At 42.9% G+C, this 22,028-nt stretch overlaps 1 protein-coding gene across 5 annotated transcripts in view; it reads left to right on the top strand.

The window, feature by feature from the left end:
• The window catches only part of Chd9 (chromodomain helicase DNA binding protein 9), a 216,184-nt gene that overhangs the window by 65,758 nt on the left and 128,398 nt on the right, over positions 1–22,028 (top strand). For 3 of the 5 annotated variants that reach the window (XM_057754381.1, XM_057754376.1, XM_057754379.1), the window contains exon 3: positions 13,531–13,663. The exons of 1 other annotated variant lie outside the window; for it this stretch is intronic. The gene's annotated coding sequence lies outside the window, so the exon portion shown is untranslated. Of the gene's footprint in view, positions 1–7,848; positions 7,967–13,530; positions 13,664–22,028 lie in introns of those variants that run through there. One more of the 5 variants, XM_057754377.1, reaches the window with a different exon arrangement.

Genomic DNA, 22,028 nt, shown 5'->3' with positions numbered 1-22,028 from the left:
GGGGATAAACTAGATAAAACCTGATTATTCTAAGATCTGCCCCTAATCAAATGGGCCTAGGAGTAAACCTGAAAAGCATCTTCCTGGCTCTTGTCATTATCTGCTGGCACTGGATTTGAAAACCGTGCTAACTAAGCATGCTCGGCAATGATGGGGAGTGTGCTTAACTGCAGCTAGAAGATCGCGCTCTACCAGCTTAAAAAGGAGCCTGGAAAAGAAACCTGAAGAGCTTTCTAGTGATATCCTTCATTTCTATCTAAGAAAAGCCCCGTGTTCCTCGCTGAGTCAAGGCAATTTCACAACTCCCAGGGAGCTTCTGGGAAATGGTCGTCTACTCACTGATGAATCAACTAGACCCCCTTTTCGGATTCTTGCTCCGGAATAGAAGAATGTTGGAGTTGCTCAAACTACCTTTAGTGTAACAGAGAGGGAGATACAACGTTTCCTATAATATAATGGAATAATATGTTCAAGTTAGGAATTTTTATACCACGTATAAGTGCATAAAATATTTAAGAAGCATACTTTTAATATTAAGTACTTATTAATCTATAAAAGAACAATTTTTGTATTTTTGTTGTTAGGGTATTTTGTTGTTTTCTACGATTTATTTATTTTATGTGTCTGAGTACTTGTGGTACCTGTGGAGGTCAGAAGAGCGTGCCAGATCCCCTGGACTGGTTGAGTGTGAACACTGAGAATCTAGCATGGTCCTTGTTGGAAGAGCCACAAGTGCCCTCGACTACAGAGCCATCTCTCCAGCCCCTTGTTAGTTTTTCTGAGACAGGATTTCTGGCTGTAATCTAATTTGGCCTCAAACTAATGCAGCCCTCCGGAGGGCTGGGATTACAGGCCGCTATCCGTGAGCATTATATTTCTAAAGCTCGTTCTTGGACCACACGTCAGTGCTGAATTCTTTTAGAGCTGGATAGTGGATTTCACATACACCTTACTGTTGGTCCTTTCGTCAGGTAATGGGCGGTTGGATGAGTTCTACGCTGAGATTATGAGGAGTCTGCCGTGAATGTTTGTGAACAGGTTTTTGTGAGGATAATTTTAATTTCTTCTGTGTTGCTGTGTCACATGGTAACCGTTTGACTCAGGAAAGACATGTTTTCAGAATAGCTGCATCGTTTACATTTCTACTAGCAATGTAAGGCCTCCTACTTTCTCCATCAAGTGTGTATTTAGATACTTTGGCCACTTTCAAATTGAGTTTCATGTTTGTTAGTTTTGAGACTGTCTCATGTATTCCAGGGTGGCCTCAAACTCAGCTTTTTTCAAAGAAAGACTTGGAGATCCTCCCCAACCTTTTTTTGGTCTTGATAATTCGGTTCCCATTTTTCCATGGAATCACTAGCTAGATTTCATCCCCCTCCTGGAGTTGTATTAAGAACTTCCAAAATGCATCCATATTAGCTAATATTAAAACAGACGTGGGCTGGGAGTGTAGTTCAGTGGGACAATACTTGCTTAGCATGTACAAGGCCTTGGCCTCAATTCTCAGGGGTGAAAAAATAAAACCAAATCCTTTTCTCTAACAGTGACCATATCACAGTTCTACATGGTTTCCCTTTTAAATTTATAGTGTCAATTTTTGTTTTGCTTTTAGTGGGGTCAGTTGAGACAGGTCCTTTTATTTAGTTCTGGCTATCCTGGAACTTGCTGGCCTCAAACTCACTGAGATCCTCCTGCCTCTGTCTCCCAACTGTTGGAATTTCAGGTGTGCACACACTCTCAGAAATTTCTCATTGACTTTTAAGGGCCCTTTCATTATTCTGGATATAGATGTATGGTTTTCTCTTTCCTGCAATTCTTCTCCTCCCTTCTCTCTCCTTGCTTTCTCAGTCTCTACCTTTCTCTGTCTCAGAGGCTCACTCTAGCTCAGGCTGGGCTGGAACTCCAAATCTAGGTAGCCTAGGATGGCCTTGAATCTGCAGCAGTTCTTGTGTCTCAGGCTTCTTTGTACTGGGATTGCTGTATGAGCCTCCAAGCCTGTTCTTTTCTGTCTGTTTTCCAAGATGCAGTTTCTCTTTGTAACAGCCCTAATTGTTCTGGAACTCGCTCTGTAGACCTCTGTGGCCTCGAACTCTTAGAGATCAGCCAGCCTCTGTCTCCCAAGTGCTGGAATTAAAGGTGTATGCCAACACTACATCAGCTTGGTTATTTACATTTATTATTATTATTTTCTTTTTTTAATTTTATGTGTATGGGTGTCCCTGGTGCCCAAAGAAAAGATAATTAGATCCCCTGGAACTAGAGTTACAGGCACCTATGAACTTCTATGTGGGTACTGTGGATGAGCAGTCTGTGTTCTCAACCACTGAGCAACCTCTCCAGCTTGCCCTTACCTTGCATTTTTGAGACAGGATCTTGTATTGTCTAGGCTGGCACCTTAGGCTTTGTACTTGCCTGGCAAGACCTCTACCAACTGAGCAATATCTCCAGTCCTCCTTTCCTTTTTTTTTCTTTTTAAGGAAATGTTTTAGAAATTACTTTTATTTATTTATTGGAGTGGGAGGGGTTAGAGAGCAGAGGACAGACCAAGGGAATTAGTTCTTTCCTTCCATCCTGAGTTCCAGGGCTCAGATTCAGGTTGTCACGTTTGCCCAAAGTGCCTTACCTGCTGAGCCATCTCTTCGGTCCTCTTTTCACTTTTTTATTGGGTTTCCTTGGAAACACAAAAGTTTTCCTATTTGATGAAGTTTGATTTATCTACTCCTGAGTTTGAGGCTCAGAATTTTCCAAGTATAACCAAGTTGGATTCTCTTTTGTCAGTTTGTTTTGGATGTCACGTTTGAGAAACCATTGCCAAGTTCAAGGTCCCAAAGACCTTGCCCCTCACTCCTGTTTGCTTCTTCCTAGTTACAGTCTTAGCTCTTATAAGCAGTGTGCTCCCTTTCGTTTCTTTGAGTAGTTTGAGGTGGGTTAAGTTTATTCTCTAGAATGAGTGTGCCCAAGCATCTGTTTGCTTAAAGGACTGTGCCTTCCACACATGGAAGAGTTTATTTCTGGACTTCTTGTTCCATTCTATTGATCTCTATGTTTGTCCTTGTATTACCACCACACTCTCTTAATTAATTACTGTGGCTTTAGGGAAAGTTTTGTAATTAGGAGTATGGATTCTCCAACTGTCTTCTTTTACAAGGCTGTTTTGACTAGTCAGTTGTACGTGGATTCAGACTACCTGTCTTGAGTCATAATTGCTTCTAGTCCGTTTTTTCCTGCCAGGTGTCCTAGCAAACTGTAATAGTTAAAACCGTTAGAGTCATACATACATGGAGCTTTCCCCAGCAGCTCTGATTTCATGGATAGCTTAAGATAAACCAGGTGCATTTTGGCCAAGATGAAGTCGTTTCTTTCTTAACCTATAGAACATTGTGGGGGTTGGGTACAGTGGCTCACACCTGTAATCCCAGTACTTCGGAAACAGCAGCAGAAGGAAGGCTCGGGAATTCATTCTTAGCTGCACAGTGAATTTAAAACCAAAGAAAAAAATGAAAAATAAATAAATTATGGGGATCTGGCTGTTTTGCTTCTATAAGCAAATCTCCCAATAAATTTCACGGTGCAATGCAAGATCTGTCTTAGATCTGTGTGCCTCCCATTCTTCCATGCCATGGCAGAATGGGACCCATCCTTGTACTCTAGTACTGGGGCATTTGGGAACATATGGACATCACTGTTCAAGGCTTACTAAAATAAGTTTTATTTATTTATTTATTTATTTATTTATTTATTTATTTTTTTTCAAGACAGGGTTTTTCTGTGGCTTTGGAGCCTGTCCTGGAACTAGCTCTGTAGACCAGGCTGGTCTCGAACTCACAGACATCCGCCGTGCGCTACCATTTTAATCCTGAGTTTTGTGGTGTCTTGCTTGAATATCTCAGTTTTCTCCCAAACAGGTACTGAAAGGAGGTACCAATGAAATCAGTTATTCGCTTGTTTGTTGTTGTTTGTTTTGTTGCTTATATTTGTGCTGTCAAGTACAAGAAACCAGTACTCAGGTATGGAGGTATATCAGCTAGAGAATTACCGTTTTTCAAGTTTGCAGAAAAAGTTTACCGATTTGCTTTGCTTTTATTCTTTTGGTGACCTAAACTGAAATGTCTTTGCGGGAAATTCTCCCGTCTGAGGTGTCAAGTTACTTACTCACCCCTCCAAAATACAAGTTTTTATAAACATGGAATTGGAGACTCAAGTGGTAGGCTGGATGCGGTATAATGGTTAAGAATTATAGGAATTGCGACCAGATAGTTCTGTGTTTAAATGTTTCTGTCAGTCAATAACCTTGTAAATAGGGCAAAATTCTAAACCTTTGTGTATAAAATGGGAAAAAGAATCTTTTCCTCATTAAGCAGTTATAAAGACCATCTAAAATAAAATAAAATTAAAGGTAAAATGAAGCAGCTCTCAGCTCTGTGCTGGGCAATGTTACATTTCAGTAATTGACATCTGCTGCAAGCCGCTTCATTCAAGGAATCAAAAAGAGCTGTGTCATTGCTCAGGCTCTCTAGTGTTCTGGGTCATTGTGTCTATGGATGTGAGGCCTTTTTGCTTCAAGATACAGTGTGTGGGAATGGAACTATTCTTTCTTTGGAGTGGGAAGGGGTCTCTTCTCCATTATGGCCACCAGCTTGGCTTTGGGCATCCAATGGCCTGATAAGAACAGTCAGCCAGTATTAGTATGTTTGCTTTGCCCCCCCCCCCCCAGGTTTCTCTGTGGCCTTAGGCTGTTCTGGAACTTGCTCTGTAGACCAGGCTGGCTTCAACTCAAACTCATAGAGATCCATCTGCCTCTGCCTCCTGAGTCCTGGGTTTAAAGGTGTGTGCCACCACTGCCACTGGGCTGTGTTACTAGGTTTTGATGTTGTTCATGATATGGATCCTTGCTAATTTCAATCAGAGTGTCACGCGGGCCGAGCTGCTTCAGAATCATCCTCTGCAATAACTTCTTGGGAGTCCATATATCAAGAAATATCACTGAGTATCACCAGGATTTAGTACAGAGATGGCCCCACTTTTGATCTCAGCATTTGGGAGATAAAGGTGGGGAGAATCACAATTTCAAGGCTAGCCTAAGCTATGTAGCAAAACCTTGTCTGAACATAACAACAACAGTTACTGTAGGTATCATCGGAACAAGTTGGAAAAGTTGTGGGGAAGATGAATGACACCAAAAATAAGTTTCTGAAAACTTGATAGTTTGGCGCCAGCAAGATGGTTCCGTTAGCAAACACAATTTCTGGCATCTAATGACATGATTTCTAAAAAAAGATTTATTTATTTATTATATATACTGTATTCTGCACCAGATCTCATTACAGATGGTTGTGAGCCACCATGTGGTTGCTGGGAATTGAACTCAGGACCTTCGGAAGAACAGGCAGTGCTCCTAACCTCTGAGCGATCTCTCCAGCCCCTAATGACATGATTCTTATCTCCAGAGCCTATATGGCAGGAGAGAACTGACTACCTTGTGCTGTCCTGTGACTGCTACCCACATGCACACACACAATAAATGTGTCTAATGAATTTTTAAAAATATTTATTATGTATACAATATTCTGTCTGTGTGTATGCCTGAAGGCCAGAAGAGGGCGCCAGACCTCTTTACAGATGGTTGTGAGCCACCATGTGGTTGCTGGGAATTGAACTCAGGACCTTTGGAAGAGCAGGCAATGCTCTTAACCACTGAGCCATCTCTCCAGCCCTCTCATGAATTTTTAAAATTTTTATAATTTGAACCTTAATTTTATGTATCATAAAACACCAAAAAATAAATAAAAAAGAAGGAAGTCATTTGGTAGAAGCATTGAAAAGTGTCAGCCTAACAGTGATGGATGATACACACACACACACACACACAACAGACATAGGTTAAAAATAAACAGTATTGTGGAGGTTTTTAATTATAGGGATAAATTCTACACATATTTGAGGGCAGTCATAGATTGTAATGGAGAATAGCAATGTTGATAATTATTGATGCTCTTTAATCACTACATAATTGCCAGAAATTGGTGTTCAAGAGACCATGAGTTTTCCGTCAGAGATGGGGAGGAAAGTACTTTAGTCAAAATTTTTGGTTTATATGGAATAACTTCTTTAATTTCAGACAAATGGAACTGGCGTAGATTCGACTCAAATTCAGTTTGTAAAATAGAACACTGTACAAATAAACAGTGGAGGAGTTCAAAGTTCCGAGAGCATGACCGCCCATCCTTCTTTCATTCCGTGTGGCTCTTGTTGTTACTAAGTATCCTTTAGAAGAAGCACAGCTGTAATTGTAACCTTTCTTTCTGGCACCTTTTCCTCCCAGCTGTCAGTATCTCGGTTGGGAGGATCTACTCTGGAGGTCACGACTATTCCCTCATCTGAAGAATGAGATTACTTAGGCAGAAGATGTAGCTCCCTGTGGAGTACTGATTAGCACGTGGAAGGCCCTTAGCACACTTGGGTTCAGTGATGACTCAGCTGGCAAGAGCACTTGTTGCCAAGTCTGATGACCCGAGTTTGGCTACCAGAATCCCCATGGTGGAAGGACAGAACCAACTCCTGCCAAGTTGTCCTCTGACCATCAGATGCCCCCTCTCCCATCAATAAATATATAAAAATTTTAATTAAAAAATTAGTCACTTCACCATGTACACCGCAGCGCTCTTCAGGCACAAACCAGGAGTGCTGTTCCTTTATGTAACCTCAAGTTCAGGAGATTTGGTCCACTGGAGGATACGTGTTAAGTCCCACCTACACTGTATTTGAAGACAGTAAGCAGTTTTGAACATAGATAGGTAGGTTTTCCGAAGCGCAAACATTGAGTTATTTTGTCTATCTTAAATGTAAATATGGGTTCAAAAAATTTAATTAGGTTATAAGGTCAGCTCTGGGTCTGGAAGTAGAGACTGATAGAATTTGAGAGCTGCAAGGCTTTTAGAAGACCTGTCTAGCCTCTTCGCTTTATAGAAGAGAAAACCAAGGCCCTGAGACATATTGAGACAATGTAGGTCACTCAGTTAATTAGTGACAGAAGGAACTCCCGTGTCCCAGCGCCTTCCGAAGACAGTGGTTTTCAAGTGCGTGCTCAATTCCTCCAGCCAGTGTGGCACGCCCATCATTTATTTATGCAACCCCCTCTTTCGTTTTCCTTCCCCTTTCTGGGACGCCTTGAACCTGGGGGAGCCCTCACACTCCAGGCACGTTGTCGCATGGCCTGGGACTTGGTCCCTGTGTTCTTTTCGCAGCAGGTGCTCCACACCTGGCTTTAATCGCTGCATCATCGGTGGGGCGGGGGCTTCACAGGGCTCCCGATGTCACAGCACACGCGTGTCCCCGGGGCCTTGGTGCGCACGGAGGACGTGATGGGTCAGAGCCCACGCGGCTCACAGCACTGTTCCCAGAGCCGGCGTGAGTGACCTCGGCGCCGACCCCGCAGGCCTCCGGCAGCCGGGGCGTGCCCGCGGGGCCTGACGTGGCGGGGCCTGACGTGGCGGCGGGGGAGCCGGTTCTGCACTGCCCCACGCTCCGGCCAGAGGGCGCCCGGCCACAGCCCTTACCCCGCCCCGAGGCCGCCCGGGGCCGCGCGAGGAACAGCGCGGGCCTCCCGGGAGCCGAGCAGCAACCCCGCCTCCCGCCGCCTAGTCCGAGGTCGGGCCGGGCGGAGGGGCGCGGAGCGGCGCCGGCAGCCTCCCTCCCGGGTAGCCCTCGCTGAACCGAGCTGCGACCCGAGCTACGCCGGTCACGGCCGCCCCTCGGCGCCCGGGCCAATCAGCGGCGCGGGCACAGATATGCAAATGAGGCGCCGGTTGCTGCGGGAGTGCCGCTCGCAGGGGCTGGTGGGGTCGCGCTGGGGGAGTGAACCGGGCCAATCAGGCGGGTGCGTGGCGCGCGGGGGGGCGGCGCCCCTGCTCGCCTCCCTCCTTCGCTCCTGGCCGGGCGCTGACAGGGGGGCCTGGCCGCGCAGCCGGTAAGTGCCGCCGCTCGCCGCTGCCGCCCTCCGCCACCGGCGTGGGGAGGACACCCGGGTCGCCCCGGGACAGCGAACACCGCTCAACTGGTGGAGCCTGGCGGGGGGAGGGTGTCTTAGCCCGGTGGTCGCTGGAGGCCGCCCCCGCCCGGCTGGTCGCGCGTGTCAGTCTAGCGGGGCGAGGCGGGGGGCGGCGGGGAGCCTTAGCTGCGGCGGTGAGTACGTGCGCCCGCCGCCCGCCTGCCCGGAGTCCGGACTCCCGACTCCCCACGCTGACGGGCGGACTGCCGGTGCTGGGCGCCGGGGAGGGAGCGCTGCCTGCACGTGGGGCCGGGCGTACCCGGGCCCGCCCGCCTGTCATGGCTGCGGCGCTGCCCTCGCCCCTGGTCGGGGGACCCCGGGTCGGGACCCGTCGCCGCGCCTGTTGCGTGGGCCGGAGGTGAACCCCGGTGGGCCGGGCGCTGGGCGGGCGCTGCTCATGGCTTTCCCCTGGGCCGGTCCCCGCCTAGGCTCGGGTTTCCCTTGTCCCGCAGCCTTGTCCCTCACTCGCTGTTCTCGCCCCGGTGACTCGTGACAGGGCGTCGCGCGCGAACAGTGGGTGCCCCGGAGCACCGCACGGCCCCGGCACTCCCCCATGCTTCGCCTCTCGGTTCCCGACACTGCCGTCCCCACACCGCAGGAGCCACCTCTTAGGGCCTCTCCAGCGTCTGCAGTGGGCTGGGGCTGCTGCTTTCTTGGTGTCTGTCAGGGTGTGGGACGTGTTGGGTGGTTCCAAGGCTCTCCTCACCGACGTCCATCCCAAAGCCAAGCACGGACCCGGAAAGCCTGTGTGTCTTCCTGGCCTGTCACAGCTGCTAACTCAGAGAGTGATTTGCTTGTTCCTTTTTTGGTTTTGTTTTGCCTGTTAAAAAGGGAAAGCAAAAACTTTTCAGGACCCAGTAGACACGAATTAAAGTTGTGACAGAGTTGAGGCATTAACAGTGCTGTACTGTTACTTTCCTGGGAGCTTGGTCCTGATACTGTGACTTTTATCCATTTAGTTGAACTTGCCCTGCGCAATAAAGTTTATTAATGAAAACCACCCTCACACTTGCATGGAGAGATGATGGCTCAGTGGTTAAGAGTGTGTACTGACTGGTCTGTCAGTACCAGAGTTCATATCCCAGCATCTACATCAAGCAGCTCACAGACATGTGTAACTCCGGCTCCTAGCTGACTTTTGTAGGCACCTGCACACACACGTACACACACAAATAAAGATATTTAAAATCTTAAGAAAAGAATTACTATTAGTTTTCCAGTTTTGCTGTGGCTTTTTCTGACTTCCAGTTCTCTAGTGCTTCGACTTAAGATCCGAACAGAAAATAGGGCTTGTTGTATGCAATACTACTCTACCTAAACTCTCCATAAACTGTACTGTCATTTGGAAAGAACCACGAGGTCTACAAACACGTGCATACACACTTATTATAAACCTAAGAAGATTACACATTTCAGGGGTGGGAAGGATGTTTTCAGTGTCAAGGATGTTCATATTGTTTCTCTTGAATTTATCGAACTTGAGTTTAGATACCCCTTTTTGCTTTCAGTAGGTAGCACAGAGCCTTATGCTGGATGTTGGATGAATGTTACATGAAATTCGTCTGTTGTTCTGAGCAAGTTAACCCGTGTTATATGTTCCAGAAGACTTCTGTTCTAATGTGCCTTTAAAAATTCACACTAAATAGTGTACAGAACTTTTCTTTTTCTCACTGACTTTAATAATTCACTGGTGGTAGCATAGGATTGTAATTCTAGTACTGGAAAGCAGAGGCAGGAGGATCCCTGCGAATTAAGTAGGTTCTAACCTAACTAGGGCTACATACATACACAGCACGATCCTGTCTCTAAAATAAGCTGTGGTGGGCAGCTCATACTTATAATCCCAGCACTTGGAGGCAGAGGCAGGTGGATTTCGAGTTCAAGGCCAGCCTGGTCTACAGAGTGAGTTCCAGGACAGCCAGGTCTGCACTGTCTTGGGAAAAAAAAATTCACATTAGATAGAATAAAGTATTCACATTAAATACAGCTGGTATGTGTCAGTCCTTACAGTTTCTGAACCACAGACATCAGATCATAATAGGGACACAAAATGCACTAGGGAACAAATTAGTTGTCACTCAAAATTGGTTAAGAGTAACTTTATCATTCTTGAATCATAAATATCCAGGGAAATGGGTATTGTAGTTAAAAGAGGAAAACATCCCCCACTCACACACACACTAGCTTGTGATTGATTGATGATGTTTTAATGGCACAGGAATACCATTAGAAAATAACAGGATGCTGGTGTAACATTAAAACCCCCTTCTTGGAGTACTTGTTGGAGAAAATGAGTCAAGACTGCGTCTTAGCTAGCTGTGTAACTATAGTCAGATGTCTATAGTTATAGTTGACTGTGGTCTTAAATTTCATATTTTTTTCAAAGATTATGTATGTAGATACTTTTGTATCTTCATCTGCACACCAGAAAGGAGCACTGGAATTCATGAAACTACAGTTATAGACAGTTGTAAGCCATCATGTGGGTGCTGAGAATTGAACTCAGGACCTATCAAAGAGCAGCCAGTGTTCCTAACCACGGAGCCATATCTCCAACCCCAGCCTTATATTTCTGTTTGATCTAGTTTCTTGGATACCAGAAGTGGTAGCATATACCTTGAATCCCAGCACTTGAGAGACAGAGGCACATGGATCTCTGAGTTTTAGGTCAGCCTGTTATACACAGGAGTTCCAGGTCAGTCAAGGCTACATGATGAGACTCTGTATCAGAAACAAAGAAAAAAGCAATTTCCTCCTACTTTAGAATTTTAGGATTCTAAGTATCTCATGAGATCTGTCATCTGAAACACGTGCAGACACATACAAATATTTTGTATTACGAGCTCCTCTCTCTGCCTCCCAAGTGCTGGGATTAAAAGCATGTGCAATCATGCCCATTGTGTGTGTATTTAATTTGTAAGTTTTGTTTTATGTGTACAAGTGTTTTGCCTATTTGTACATATGTGTACCATATGCCTGGTTAGAGTCTGTGGAGGTTAAAAGGCATCGGATCATCTAGAACTGGGGTTATGGATGATTATGAGCCACCATGTGGGTGCTGGGAACTGAATCCAGGTTCTCTGTAGGTGAAGCGAGTGATCTAACTACAGAACTATTTCGGCAGCTCTTTTAAAAAATTTATTATTTTATGTATATGAGCATTTTGCCTGCATGTATGTTGGAGCACCATATGTGGCATGGTACTATAGGAGGCGAGAAGAGGGAGTCACATCCCCTGGAACTGTGAGCTGCCCTGTGGGTGCTGGGGATTGACTTCAGGTCCTCTGTTATCTCCTGAGCCATCTCTTCAGCCCTATGATATTTTTTTAAAAGGGAAAAAAATGGTTGAAGTAACTGTTGTAGTGGGGATTTTTATCAGGTAATGGTAAATTTCTATCAGGTGTAGTAAGTAAAGGATCTAGGTAAGAATCTAGAAGATTGATGCAGTTGATCGGAATGAAAGTATGTTGATGAGTGTTTGAAAGGGGTTAAAAGTCAAAAACTGGAGAAGAAATTTATGAACATTCCACAGAGAGATTTTACTTCTATCCTTTTAAAGCTTTCCAATTGCAGTCTCAACATGAGATCTAGGTTTCTTAAACGGTTAGCGTTCTTGCACTCACTCTGTCGTTGAGAGTTGCCCATTAACCAGCTTTATAACTATTTTTGATAACTTGGTGCCTCTGTTTACTTCCTTATTTGGGCTTCATGCTATAGCTTTCCACCTTTTGGAACTTTACTGGTCTTGAATGCTCAGGTTTGGATCCTGTCCTATAAACAAAATCATCTCTTGTTATTGTGACCCTTGAGACTTCTTCCCATTACACATTTCTCACTTGTTTGACAAACTACCCATGACCTCTTGACTTTGTATTAACTTTAAGTTTTCAGGAACATTTTTGTTCCTCCTTTTTAGAAACAAATGGGAAACTGACCAAATGGCCCTGGGAGAAAGGAAGAAGGGGCAGCCACTTGTAAATGTGATTCATTCTTCAGGTGCCAATGGATTTGTGTTCATTCACTCATTAAGCAAATTGATTGTTCTCCCTTAATTTACTTTATTAGATATAACACATTAAATGATAATATATAAAATGATTCTTGCCTTTATGAAAGGTGCAGTCTAATAGTGAAGATAGAACAAGTAAATAATTGTAAAATAACAATTTTTGATGAATCCAATGAAGAAAAAGAACATTGTTGTGAGACACAGATGTAAAGGATTTTGGAGTTTGTGGTTAGAGAATGCCCAGGTAGTAGCATTTAAGTTAAGACATTGAAGAACAGGTAGTGCCATCCTGATCTATAGAACAAGTTCCGGGAAAGCCCACGCTAAAACAGAAACCCAGTCTTGAAAAAAAAAAAGAAAGAAAGAAAAAAAGTAAGAAAAGAAAAAAGGAATCAGAAGGATTAAAAAAATAAGGGAATTTTCTGTGAGAAAGAAATATATATTTGCCGCTGTGGTGGCACACGCCTTTAATTCCAGTACACAGAGGTAGAGGCAGGCAGATCTCTATGAGTTCGAGGTCAGCCTGGTCTACAAGACTTAGTTCCAGGACAGGCTGCAAAGCTACAGAGAAACCCTGTCTCGAAAAAAACAGTAAAAGAAAAAGTAACTTCTTTTCTTTTTTAATAATCAACGTGTATTTATTTAATATACATTGTAAGGGCTTAAGCAGACTTAAGTTAAAAAAACAAATAAAACAAAAATAACAGCACAGCGTAGAAATCAAGGAAAGGACAGACCATCTAAGAAAAAAGACGACACAAAGAGAAGCTGGGCATCTTGTGTCAGGCTCTTGACTGGAGACCTGCTTTGAATAGATTTCTTGTAGTTACTTCTTAAATGCTGTGGGGTTTTTCCAGAGCTCAGCAGCATGCGTGTTCAACGGGCTATGATGTTGGGTTCTCCTAGCAGGCTCTGGATAGACAGCAAGATGGTCCTGACATCATATAGCGTGGGCGGATGACTTATCCCTGAGGATGTCCAGGCAGATGTTGCCCTGGGCGTCTACGTTGGGGTGGTAGCAGGGCGTGAGGATTTTTTTTTTTTTTTTTTTTAAATAACTGTTTTAGGGCCAGGTGTGGTAGCATTTCCCTGTAATTCTAGAACTTGGGAGGTGGGGGCAGGAAAAACAAGAACTCAAAGGCCAGTCTTGACTCCTTAGTAAGCCCGAGATCAGCCTGGGCTACGTACTTGAGACCTTGTCTCAGAAAGCCACTTTGAAGATGGATTGGAGAAAGGCAAGAGTGAAAACAGCAACGCTACAGAAGTGTTGTGGTAGCTGGCACTAGGGCAGCTGTAAAGATAAAGCCGTAAAGTAAAAGGTTACATATCCTTTAATGATGGCTATATTCGAGAGAGCCTGGGCAGCTGATGTGCTTAGAGGTGGGATGGGGTGGGAAGCAATTGACAGTTTCTTGACTGATTAGATGTTAGGAAAGCTGTCAACAATGATTTCATTGATGATTTCTGGCTTAAGGAACAAGATGGATGGTGTGTGATTTGCTGAGATGAAGATGGTCAGTGGAAGAAAAGGTTTGGCCAGAAACCAAGTTTTGAGCATCATCCCCAGAGCAGTGCTTCCGAAGGTGGAGTCTGCCTTCCTGTGGATGGTAGGTGCCTTGGGACAGGTGTAATGCATGGGAGATTGTAGTAAGACATATTCAGAGTCTGTGGTTTTCTGTTGCTTGTTTTTGAAATTTGCATTGTTTGTCTTAAGACAGTCTTACTTGACTGGTTTGGAACTCCTGGTGTAGACCATACTGCCTGGACTCACGCTGAATTCCTTGCAGTCTTACCATTTAGCCTCTTGAATGTGAAAACTACAGGTTTCCACTATCACACCTGGCTTTTTCAGAGAGTATGTGTTCATAAGAAGAAGTAGCAAATTTTATACCTATATTAGAACTTGGTAACTAGGGGCTGGGGACATGGGCTTAGCAGTTGAGAGTACTTATTACTCTACCAGAGTTCAGATCCCAGAACTTACATCAGGCAACTCACAAATGCCTACAACTTGAGTGCCAAAGGACCATATGCCACCTCTGGCCTCCATGGGCACCTGAGTATACATATGTATACTCACGCGCATATATACGTGAACAAATATAAATGAAGCTTAAAAGCTTTTTTTTTAAAAAAATCATAACTAAGATGATCTCTTAACAATAATATATTTTAATTTTTGAATTTGTTTGTTTGTTTGTTTGTTTTTGAGACAGGGTTTCTCTGTGTAGTCCTGACTGTCCTAGAACTTACTCTGTAGACCAGGCTGGTCTAGAACTCAGAGATCCACCTGCCTGTGCTTCTCAATGCTGGGATTAAAGGTGTGTGCCACTATTGCCCAGTCGTACATTCTTATACTTTTCAAATTATATGATTATATTGTGAACTGGAGAGATGGCTCAGCGGTTAAGAGCACTAGCTGCTCTTCCAGAGGATCTGGGTTCAATTCTTTTTTTTTTTTTTTTTTTTTTTTTTTTCTTTTGGTTTTTCGAGACAGGGTTTCTCTGTGGTTTTGGTTCCTGTCCTGGAACTAGCTCTGTAGGACCAGGCTGGTCTCGAACTCACAGAGATCCACCTGCCTCTGCCTCCCAAGTGCTGGGATTAAAGGCGTGCGCCACCACCGCCCGGCCTGGGTTCAATTCTTATCCCCCACATGGCAACTTACAACTGTCTGTCACTCCAGTTCCAGGGAATCTGACTCCTTCACACAGACATACAAGCAGGCAAAACACCAATGCACATAAAATAAAGATGAAATAAAAAAGAATATACTAGATATGAAATTTTGAGAGCTCAATGGGTAAAGGCACTCACCACCAAATCTAACAGCTTGAGTTTAGTCCCCAGGATACACGTAGAAGAGAACCTCATGCAAGTTTCTTCACCTCTCCCTGTGTTCCCTCCCAACATAAATAAATACAATTAAAAAGGTAAGGTGATAGCTGGGAGGTAGTACATGCCTTTAATCCCCCAGCACTTGGAAGGCAGAGGCAGGCAGATTGAGTTTGAGGCCAGTCTAGTCTACAGAATGAGTTCCAGGACAGGCTCAAAAGCTACACAGAGAAACCCTGTCTCAAAAAAACAAAAGAAAAGAATAAAAGAAAAAGTAAGATGATGAACAATAGAGAAATACTCTGACTTTGACCTCTAGCCTCCATACACATGCATGCACATGTGTGTGAACACACATATGAACATACACACATACATAAATGATAAATAAAACTGATAATAGGGATATTTAAAGCAGTCTTTAAAATTTTATTGTGTGTGTGTGTGCACCATGCTGTGTATTTGGAGAACAGATCACAACTTTGTGGAGTTAATCCCCTCCTTTGACCTTCATGTGGATTCCTGCCAACCCAAAGGGACTTAAGACTAGATCTAACATTCCTGTTTAGTTTTAAAATCAAACCAATTAAGGTACAAAAATATTGCTTGTGTCTAGATATTAGGGAAGACTTTGAGAGATTCCATAATTTAATGAATTCACTACTTATGTAAGTATGTAACAATATACTTACTGGTTTTACTTTGGTGAAAGTATGTTCAAATCAGCAGTATACAGACATAGGAAGTGCATTTGTAGACTGAACTCTTAGCCCCCTTCTGTTGAGTGACAGCCACTTCTGTTATTTATAATATTCCCTTATGCTTCACTGTAGTAGTTTGTTGGTGTTGTTTTACTTTTTGAGACTGGGTTTCCCTCCCTTGCCAAGATTGACCTGGAACTCACTTTGTAAGCTAACTTGCCCTCAAACTCATGGCTTTCTTCCTATCTCAGCCACCCATATGCTACAATTATAGGCATGAGCCATCTGCCTAGCTTAGTTAGGTTTGTTAAAACTATTTTTGTTAAATTATGACAGATGTGCAAAAAAGCATATAAATCACATGTGTACAAGTCTGCGATTTATTACACAGTAAACACATCTCTGAAACTACCACCCAGGTTTAAAAAAAAAATAGAACATTATCATTAGTAGTCCTGAAACCCCCCTCATAGGCCTTTCTAATTACCACCCCTTCCTGTCTTTCCAGAGGGGACCATTATCCAGACTTCTGTAACTATAGGTTAGTTTTGCCAGGTTTTGAGCTTTATTGTGGAATGAGATACTATATATTCCTCAGCATAGTGTTTCTGTGAGTCAAATGTGTCCATGGAAGGAACAGTGCTCCATCTCTTCTCATTGGGTTTATTCTGGTAGTTTTTGACTATAATTTCTCACACATGTGTGAGCAGTCATGATGTCTTGGTCCATGTGCACAAATGTGTTTATATTTCTAAGACTGGGAAATGTGGTAATAGATATGTGTATATTCAACTGGCAATAATGCCTTCTTGTTTTCTAAATTTGTTCCAATTCATACATATTTTAAAAATGCTTAAAAATGAGTTCGAGACCAGCCTGGTCTACAAGAGCTAGTTCCAGGACAGGCTTCAAAACCACAGAGAAACCCTGTCTCGAAAAACCAAAAAAAAAAAAAAAAAAAGCTTAAAAGTACTAGTTATCAATTCAGTTAGTGGTTTTATTAACCTACTAATGTATGTCTTCAGAGATAAATATTGATGATAAATAACTATTTGTACCTAAGTTAAATGTAGTGCAAAGGAATATGTGATAACAAATATACAAATTATCTTTCTTTTTTTAAGAAAATATTTTTTATGGTTTATTTAATGTGTATTGGTGTGAAGGTGTCAGATCCCCTGCCATATTGGTGCTAGGAATTGAACCCAGATCCTTTGGAAGAACAGTCAGTGCTCTTAACCACTGAGTCATCTCTCTAGCCCCCCCAAATTATCTTTCTTTAAAAATGAGGCAAGGTAGATGTTATCTTTGGCTATGGGAGAATTTGTCTCTAAAAACCTAAAAAAACAGTTAAATAAGCAATAGCTCAGAATAGTTATGCCTTCTTCCCAACTCCCCACAAAAAGAAAAAGAAAAATAATAAGAAGAGGATAGGGAGAGAAGGAGGGAATCAGTCTTTCCTAGGAAAGAAGGATACAGTATATTAAAAATATAATATTGAGCAGACTTGGTGTTGTGTATCTTTGGCCGCAGTGAGTTGGAGGCTAGCCTGGTATCCTTAGTGAGTTTCAGTCCAACCATATATAGACTGTCTTTCTCTTTTTAAAGGTCTGTGCCACCATGCCTCGCTGTTTTTTTTTTTTTTTTTTGGATTTTTTTGAGAAAAGGTTTCTCTGTTCATTTATGACTGTTGTAGAACTCAGCGATCCACCTGCCTCTGCCTCCCAAGTGCTAGGATTAAAGGAATGTGTCCAGAATTTTGCCTGGAAGCAAAATTTGTTAAAAAAAATAAAAAATTAAAAAAAAAAAGGAAGGTGAAATTGTGCAGGGTTAAAGGGAGGAAATGAAAGCCCAAAGCCATCTCTTCCTTTCAGTGACTCCTGATCAACAGCGTTCCAAGAAACTTCCTTGGACAGAATTCACATAATACCTTGCTTGGATTATTTTACAATCCTTTTCTATGATGACCTTCCCCATTTTGCAGATAAGAAACAGAGTGTCAAAAAAAAAATTAAAAAAAAAAAAAAAGAAAGAAACAGAGCTTCACTATGGCTTTCACATAGCTGGTGAATGATGGAGCTAAGACCCCAACCTTGCTAGCCAGTTTTCAGAATATACAGTTATTTTGTAGCAGCAGTGTAACCCACATCTGTAAAACTCAGCACTTGGGAGACAAGGCAGGACAAACCTGGGCGATGCAGTGTGTTTCTGCACAGACTCTGTCACAAAAAGCCGAAACAAAACTTAAAAGACTGGTGTGCCACAGGGTCTTGTGTAGAGCTGTCAATTAAAAGTGTTCTTTCAATAATGGATATTTGTGAATTTAAATAGGATCACGGGGCTATTTTTGTTAAATGTGGTAAAAAAAACATCCATATCTGTGTTTGCCATCTGTATTAGTCAGGCTTTTCTACAGAATTTAAAGAATGACTCTATCTATATATAAAAAAGGGGATTTATTAGAATGACTTACAGGCTGAGGTCCAGCTAATCCAGCAGTGCCTGGTTTATGAACGGAAAGTCCATGAATGCAGTAGTTGCTCAGTCCATCAGGCTGGCTGTCTCAGCTGATCTTCTGCACATGCTGAGTCCTGAAGAAGTAGGCTCTAATGCCAGGGAAGGAGTGGACTTGCTAGCCAGCCAAGGTAAAGAATAAAGCTTCCTTCCTCAGTGTCCTTATATATAGACTTCCAGCAGAAGGTATGGTCCAGATTACAGGTATATCTTCCTGCCTTAAGATCTGGATTAGACTTTCTTCATCCATTCTTCCATTGAAGGGCATCTAGGTTGTTTCCAGGTTCTGGCTATTACAAACAATGCTGCTATGAACATAGTTGAGCATATACTTTTGTTGTATGATAGGGCATTTCTTGGGTATATTCCCAAGAGTGGTATTGCTGGGTCCAGGAGTAGGTGGATCCCGAAATTCCTGAGAAACCGCCACACTGTTTTCCAAAGTGGTTGCACAAGTTTGCATTCCCCCCAGCAATGGATGAGTGTACCCCTTTCTCCACAACCTCTCCAGCAAAGGCTATCATTGGTGTTTTTTATTTTAGCCATTCTGACAGGTGTAAGATGGTATCTTAAATCACCAAGGCCAGCTGGCCTGGGTCTGAAAAAGCATGGGATAAAACCGGACTTGCTGAACATAATGGACAATGAGGACTACTGAGAACTCAAGAACAATGGCAATGGGTTTTTGATCCTACTGCACGTACTGGCTTTGTGGGAGCCTAGGCAGTTTGGATGCTCACCTTACTAGACCTGGATGGAGGTGGGTGGTCCTTGGACTTCCCACAGGGCAGGGAACCCGGATTACTCTTAGGGATGATGAGGGAGGGGGACTTGATGGGGGAGGGAAATGGGAGGTGGTGGCGGGGAGAAGGCAGAAATCTTTAATAAATAAATAAACAATAAAAGGAAAAAAAAAGATCTGGATTAGAAGTGGATCTATTTACTTCAAATTAAGCAAAATTCCCTCATAGGTGTGCCCTTTACTTTTAGATTTTAGATAATTGCAGATGTAGTCAAATTGACAACCAACAATAGCCGTCACCCCCACCTTAATAAGTTATTTAGATTTTTATTTTTTATATTATGCATATGAGTGTTTTTTTTTTTTTTTTTTGGTTTTTCGAGACAGGGTTTCTCTGTGGCTTTGGAGCCTGTCCTGGAACTAGCTCTTGTAGACCAGGTTGGTCTCGAACTCACAGAGATTCACCTCCCTCTGCCTCCCGAGTGCTGGGATTAAAGGCGTGCGCCACCACCGCCCGGCTCATATGAGTGTTTTTGCCTGTATCATGTGCCATGGTAGGTGTGCATGGAGGCTAGAGGACAACTTGCAGTAGCTGGTTCTGTCTTCTGCCATCTGGATCCAGGCATGACACTCAGACCCTCAAGCATGACAGTGCGCGCCTTTCCCCACTGTGTTAGCTTTCTTGCTCCCGTTTCAGTAAATTTTGTTTTGTTTTTAAGAAGGGGTCTCATGTAGCCCTGGGTGGCCTTACTTGAATTTTTGGTCCTTCTTCCTCTATCTTCCAAGTACTAGGTTATCACAGCTGGTTTTGTGGTGCAGGGGAACAATTTTTTTTTTTTTTTTTTTTTTTTTTTTGGTTTTTCGAGACAGGGTTTCTCTGTAGCTTTGGAGCCTGTCCTGGAACTCCCACTGTAGACCAGGCTGGCGTCGAACTCACAGAGATCCGCCTGCCTCTGCCTCCCGAGTGCTGGGATTAAAGGCGTGTGCCACCACCGCCCGGCCAGGGGAACAATTTTTAAATGTATGTATCAGTGGGGGCTCTATAAAGCCAGGAGAGTAATGTTTTGTTGCAGCTCAATTGCTAAAGATAAAGAAATTTTGTTTCCCACTTTGGCATTATTGAATTTCTGAATGCATGTGCTTACTTTAGGCCAAGAATTTATGGTAGATATTAGGAATTAAAAGACATGTTTAGTAGAGAAAACAGACTAGCAGATCAAGAATGATAATACAAGCCGGGCGGTGGTGGCGCATGCCTTTAATCCCAGCACTTGTGAGGCAGAGGCAGGCGGATCACTGTGAGTACGAGACCAGCCTGGTCTACAAGAGCTAGTTCCAGGACAGGCTTCAAAACCACAGAGAAAAAAAAAAAAAAAAAAAGAAAAAAAAGGAAAAAAAAAAAAACCACAGAGAAACCCTGTCTCGAAAAACCAAAAAAAAAAAAAAAAAAAAGAATGATAATACAGTATATTAGATGCAGAATATATAAAGTCAGTGTATAACAATTCTGTATGTGTGTATAAAGCCTTGCACAATACAATATCCAACTGAGTTCGGTCTTAAAATTAGTTGAAGCAACCAGGTGGTGGTGGCAATATGCCTTTAATCCCCACACTCAGGAGGCAGAGGGAGGTGAATCTTTGTGTTCAAGGGCAGCCTGATCTAAAAAGTGGGTTCCAGGACAGCCAGGGCTATACAGAGAAACCCTGTCTTGAAAAACCAAAAATAGAGAAAAAAAAAGTTGAAATGAATTACCAGACCATGAATGGTGATCATGCATACATGTTAGCAGAACACCCAAACACATGTTGGACAGTAAGTAGAATGCAGTCATATACTATTTCAGGAGCTCTCCTGAAAATTTTCATTTATGCTTCTAATTCTATAGTAATAACTGAATTACTGTGTTTTAGGACTTTGAATGTATTCTTTGTAAATTCTGTCACTTGTGACTTAGGTGGTGAAGTGAGGAAAAAGACTGAGAGTGTCTAAGAACCAGCAGATACAGAGCTTGGCCCTGAGAATTTTTTTTATAAGCAACATTTTTTTTTAAAAAAAAAATTATTTATTATGTATATAATGTTCTGCCTGAAGACCAGAAGAGGGCACCAGATGTTACAGATGGTTGTAAGCCATCATGTGGTTGCTGGGAATTGAACTCAGGGTCTGTGGAAGAGCAGTCAGTGTTCTTAACCTCTGAACCCTCTCTCCAGCCTGGCCCTGAGAATTTAAACTAACTGTGTAGTGATTGGCTTGCATTTACCAGATATTTCTTCTGATTTCTCAGTAAAATCTGTTGTTACAAGACAGTCTCACAATATAATTCTGACTTTCCTGGAACTCACTATATAGACCAGACTGACCTTGAACTCAGAGATCTGCCTGCCTCTGCCTTTTGAGTGCTGGGATTAAAGGCCTGGGTTGTTATCCCTCAGTAAATCTATTTTTACAAAGATATTTTACTTTATTTATGTAGGTATGTGTCTTTATGTGTGTCTGAGAAGACCAGAAGAGGGTGTCAGATTCCACGGAGCATGATGCTTTTTGTTTGTTTTTATTTATTTTTTTATTTTTTTTATTTTTTTTTTATTTTTTATTTTTTTTTGGTTTTTCGAGACAGGGTTTCTCTGTGGTTTTGGAGCCTGTCCTGGAACTAGCTCTGTAGACCAGGCTGGTCTCGAACTCACAGAGATCCACCTGCCTCTGCCTCCCAAGTGCTGGGATTAAAGGCGTGCGCCACCACCGCCCGGCCTTTGTTTGTTTTTATTATGTGTACAATGTTCCTCCTGCATGTACACCTCCATGCCATAAGAGGGCACCAGATCTCATTACAGATGGTTATGTGCCATCATGTGTTTGCTGGAAATTGAACTCAGGACCTCTGGAAGAGTAGCCAGTGCGCTTAACCTCTGAGCCATCTCTCCAGCCCCTGGCATGGTATTAAGAACCAAACTTGATTCCAGGACAGGCTCAAAGCTACAGATAAACCCTGTCTCAGGAAAAAAACAAACAAGCAAACAAACTTGAGCCCTCTGGAAAAGTAGGGTGAACTCTTTTTTTTTTAAAAAAAAAATTATTTATTTATTTTTTATGTATACAACATTCTGCCTCCTTGTATGCCCACACGCCGGATCTCATTACAGATGGTTGTGAGCCACCATGTGGTTGCTGGGAATTGAACGC

This window comes from Chionomys nivalis, chromosome 21 (assembly GCF_950005125.1).
Source record: "Chionomys nivalis chromosome 21, mChiNiv1.1, whole genome shotgun sequence".
Lineage (NCBI taxonomy): Eukaryota > Metazoa > Chordata > Mammalia > Rodentia > Cricetidae > Chionomys > Chionomys nivalis.
Note: the sequence above shows the minus strand (reverse complement) of the source record. Positions and strands in the feature narration are given on the sequence as shown.